Here is a 6,000-nt window from a genome sequence, read left to right on the forward strand (position 1 = left end):
ATAAATAAATTAATAATTACTAAAAAAATCACAATTGTAAAATTAAAACTCGTTATAATGTTTATTACCTTATATATTTATTGATTTTTTATATTTAAATTGAAAACGTTAGTTTTGTATTTTTGTATATATGTGATGTTTTGATTAAGGATGAAATTTATACTCAAAATTGGATTTTGGAAAAAAAATATTATTTTAATATATTTCATAGTTGTTGTAAAATGAAGTTATTTTGCATCTTTGTGTACTTCCTCAATAACAACTTTAAATAGTCTCCAAATAGAAGTAAAAAGTTTGAAACTATATAAAATATGCATAATATTCAAAATTAGATATAATTCTATTGATATATCATATATGTGTCTAGTAATATAAGAATTTTTTTATTTTGTTTTTACTTGATCCATATCAAGAAAAATAATTGGGCTTAATTAACATGTGTAATAAGTAGACATCATTATAGAAAATGGGGAAAAAAAAGTATACAAATGTCCTAAAATGAATACAGAATTTATGGTAACCAATTCAATAAAACTTATTCCACTTTTTTTTTGTATAACTTTTGTGTTTAATTAATGAGTAATTTTTTTGTTTAATTAAAGAAAAAATTTTTGTAAATGAATAAAATATTTTTCACTAAAATTCTATAGAAACAATTTTAATTTTTTAAATAATTAATAATCTTGTCTGAATTTACTGGTTTTACTTTACATTTACTTATTCTATGTGTAATTTACAATATTTATGTTTATCACAGTATTAATGCAGTAATTTTCATTACGGCATTATAGAATTTTCCAACAACAAATAAATAAGAATAATATTATTTTCAAATATAATATTTAGAATGACATCACATAAAAAGTTGAGACAATGAATTGATTATCAAATAATATATATGGATTTTGTATTTTAAGAAACTACTTTTTTCTTTTTTAAATGAACCAATGAATATAAAGGAGCAAGAAATTTTGTGTTTACTGAATTTTTTATATTACAAGGTTTTAATAGAAATTAGAAGGAATATTAAAAGTCAAAGAATTTAATTTTTTTCTGGGAAACTGAAAAGGTTAAAATTTTAAATTTTTTTCTTGGAAAGACTAATAAATAATTGATTTAATGGTTAAACAATATTATTAATTATATCTCTTTAACATTAAGATTACCAAATATTGATTTTATATTAAAAAAATTCTTAGTTGTAGTATAATTGTTAAGTATAAAGATGTTTAATAAGCTTTTCTATAATACATAATTTAAAAAAAAAAGATCTTTATTAATTATAGAATTTTTAAGAAAATACTCAAAAAAATAAGGTCTTCAAAAAATATGGGGTCTTAGGCGACTGTCTTGTTCGCCTATACTTAAAGCCACCCCTGCATGTGTTGTTCCAAAAAATTAATTAATTATCTGTTTTTGTTTAAATTTAGCGTGATTTGTACAGATGAAGAGTAGGCGTTATGTTTGTGTATGACAAAAATGACAATATTGATAGTAGTACTAGTGCGTCCACCAAATGAAATAACAAGCTGTGGGATAAATAATTAAACCAAGCTCCTAAATCCTTATCTTACAACGGAAAATTAACCATATGCCATTGCAAAATTGATGACGTCTTGCTAATGGCTTATTTGTGGATTAATATTCTATTGTTATCTTAATTAGGAAATGATAAGTTAATACCTCTGTTGATTCAAAAATTTAATTCAGGTCATTTTTCTTTTAAATTTATGGTGATTTGCAGATCAAGAGTAATCGTTGGTATTGTTATGATACTATGATTGTAGTACATACAGCAAAAGAAAAACAAGTAGCGGGGTATAACTAAGCTCATTTATTAATCCCTATAATCATCTTACAATTAATAAAAAAAAAAAAGTTTATCATATGATATGCCAGTGAAAAGCTGCTATTAGTGTATGTCCCTAATGGCTTATTATTTGTCAATTAATATTATTATTGTGTTAATTTTTGTCATGAAATGAAGAGTAATGTTAAGGATTTCAACTTTTTAGTCTGAGATTAAGTTCTAATTATTTATCATTTATCTATTAGATGACAAAATAGAGTAACATTAAAAAAATAGTAACAATCATCATCCATAAAATGAATGACACACAATAATGTAATTGAAATTGGGATTCTAATATTGAGATACCAAGTATTATTCTTCAATGAATGCCCTATAATAATGTATTAATTGAATTAATGACCAGTTTGGTTTGTCGATTGTTGATATGGGTCGACTTAATTACATTTTGTCGTCCTCTACAACATGTTTCCATTTATTTCTACAGATCTGCATTTTGATGTAGGACTGTTTTCGGACCTGTAAAAAATATTTTAATATCAAGAATTAAATTTTTTTTAATTGTATAATATGAGAATCGACAACTCAAATGTGAAACTTAAACACAGTTCAAGCAGCTATTGATGTGAATTAAAGAAGAATAACCATAAATGCGAATTAAAGTACTCATCAGAGTCAACCAAGCAGACATTTTTGGTTCAACCACCCTTAAACATAATTAAATGTAATTGGCACCGCTGAGACAGTGAGGAATTGAAGTTAAAAGGACTTTGAAAAAGTTACTTGTGCACAATAGCCGAGTTGAATATCGAGGCTCCAAGCATGGATCAAGTCACTCTTGTGGATGAAAAGTAATTAGAGAACAATAACTATAAAGCCGAGTACAGATTTCAAACGGAATCTTGATCTTATACCTTCAAAAACACGTGAACGGAGCATAAGTAAACCATTGAGAAAGACACGAACAGCAAGAAAATATCAACAATGTTAAATGTCCTGACAAGCAAAATGCCCTAACTGCCCAAACATGAAAACCTAGCACACCTCAGAAACAATACCGTAAGAGATATCGTGCCATCACTTCATGTGGCTTTCATATAATTATGAATATTTATCATATAATTTAGAGTTTGTTTAACGAAAAATATTAAAGAAGAAATGGAACATAATTACTTAAAACTAATATAGCTAGACAATATCATATGATTGTATATCAATAGATCCACAGATTAACTTAATCAACACTTTGGTACACGGTATACTTTTATTCATTAAGGTATTGTTTCATATAATTATGAATATTTATCATAGCCGATCTCAAGGGATTCTTGGTTTAAGACAACATCAAACTGAAACCACTCCCTGTGGGTGATCGATTATATAACTTTTATTTGTTGTAATTGTTATGTAAATCATTAGATTTTGGACAAAGCCATAAGAGGTGTGGTGTATGAGCTACCACATCAACCGGACCCAGTGATGATATTGGACGATCAATAATGAAGAAATTAACAAATTTCATGCACGGACTAATAGGTTCGACTAATGTGCAGAATCAATTCTTGGTATCTTACGATATGACATTTTTCAAGATACTGGTCGTCAACCTTTGTTTGTAATTTTGCAAGAAAATGTAAAAGGATGGACGAAAGATGAAAAAGAAAAGTTAATTACCAGCTGCTTAATTTAATGTATCAACTATCATTTGATTTGGGGAACTTTTTCTTGTAGTTGTAGACGTAGGATATAATCAATTGGATAATAACATCGAATATGAATGAGGATGATTAAATGCATAATCACACTATCCAAAAATTTTAGAATACATCAGGAGTATTTCACTCAAGTTAAAGCATCTATGTCATGTGTGTAGTTGTATGTATTTGGTAAATCTTACTATTAAACTATTGTAAGAATGTAAACGACTGAATTGGACATAATATTAAATAAAATTTCTTTACACATTTATAAATATGTATATAAAATATTTTTTTATTGTATATATATAATAACTGATAATTAAAATAAATATTTTATACTATTAATTTTATTGTTTTATTTCGTTATCTCAATATAATTGGTAATAATAATAATAATAATCTCTTTAAAGTTAATGATTTTATTTCCTAATTAATAAGGATAATTTTGGATTTTTATAATAAATATGAGGATATATATAGAATTATATTAAGTATAAAAAATATTCTCAAAATGAGGTTTTAAAAAGTTACTCATTCCCTGTTTTTTAAAATCTGCTATATGATAAGGTAATTTTGCCAAAAGTAATTTTTTTAAAAATTTATCAAACACCAAAATTAGTTTTTAGCTTTTCATAATCAATTTTAAGTCTTTCAAAAGTAATCTCAAATGAGCCCTTAGTCTCCAATTTCATCATTGATGAGAGACCATGAAAATATTTTAGTAAATAAAAAAGTACTCTACCATTGGGATTTGAACTCAGATTTCGACGATTGAAATTACCATTTGTTTGCTACAAGAAAGTTAAAATTCTTTCTTATTAACAATTCTACAATTTCATATTAAATACCGCAAAAAAACCACAATGAATAAGAATATATATTGATAGGCATTTGTGTTCAGTAACAATAATTGGCAATATTCGAAACTATAATAATAATAAGAGTGGGACTACTGCCATCCTTCATTAATCTTATAAATTTTCTGATTCTTGTAATTACAATAAAAGACAAAATTTAAATTTAAATAAACCTCTATTCTTTTTTTAAAAAAACAATAAAACAAAACTATTTACCCACACATAAGCATTGTACACTTTTTTTAAAAAAAAAAATAACCAGAGAACTTGTTACTTTGAAGGGTATGGGACTAAACTAAGTGCCAATTTTTCAACATTAAAGAAGTGCCGCTGCTTCATTGACCTTATAAAATCCTTAATTCTAATAGTTACAGTGAAGGACAAAATATAAATTTAAATAATCTCTATGCTTTTCTTAAAAATAAAATAAAATAAATTTTCTCTTTCACAAAACTCTTTATCCGCGTAAACCCACATGGCATTAAGTTGAGTGCTATTTTTTAAAAATTATTTAATGGACTTTGGAGGGTGCTAATAGTCCAAGTCTAATAATAACAATAGTCTTACGAATCTGGCCCATCATTCTTGATGTTCTCAAAGGCCACTCGGTCGGCCCATGTGGAGAATTTTCAGAGGACTAACCAAACCAGCTTCCCAAAAATTTGTAATCCAAAGTTATGGTTTTGACAATTTTGTCCCAGTGTTGCATCTTAATCTTGTTGACTTATTCCTTCTTCAGTTTTTGTAAGAACTCATTTGGACAAACGAAAAAAAAAAAATACTAAAATCTCTAAAGATTGAGTTTGTTGTACAGTTAAATGTCTAACATTTTTAAACTCTTGAAATAAAAATTAAAAAATAAATAAAATTTCCGCCACCGGGATTTAAACCTGGATTTCATGTCATTGAAATTGACTTAGTGCTACGGCGGATTTACTAATTTCTTGTTGAAGGCATTTACAATTTTATTTTATATAAAAACTGTAGAATCTACTAGCTAATGGACGTTGGAGGGTGCCAATTTTATCATTGATGGGAGACAATAAAAATATTTTAGTAAATAAAAAAAAATACTCTACTGCCACGATTTGAACCCAAATTTCAGCAATTGAAATTACGCTTTGTGTGCTACAAGAAAGTTAAATACTTTCTTATTAACAATTCTATAATTTTATATTGAATGCCACAAAAAAACCACGATGAAGATAAATAAATGTTGATAGGCATTTGCGTTCAGTAACAATAATTGGCAATATTTGAAACTACAATAATAATAATAATAATAATAATAAGAGTGGGACTACTGCCACCCTTCATTAATCTTATAAAAAATTTTATTCTTGTAATTACAATAAAAGAGAAAATTTAAATTTAAATAAACCTCTATGCTTTTCTTGAGGAAAAAAAACCAATAAAACAAAACTCTTTACCCACATATAAACCCACACATAAGCATTGTACACTTTTTTTTTTAAATAACCAGAGAACTTGTTACTTTGAAGGGTTTGGGATTAAATTGAGTGCCAATTTTTCAACATTAGAGGGAGTGCCACTGCTTCATTGACCTTATAAAATACTTGATTCCAATAGTTACAGTGAAGGACAAAATATAAATTTAAATAATCTCTATGCT

This window comes from Citrus sinensis, chromosome 3, assembly GCF_022201045.2.
Source record: "Citrus sinensis cultivar Valencia sweet orange chromosome 3, DVS_A1.0, whole genome shotgun sequence".
NCBI classification, from domain to species: domain Eukaryota; kingdom Viridiplantae; phylum Streptophyta; class Magnoliopsida; order Sapindales; family Rutaceae; genus Citrus; species Citrus sinensis.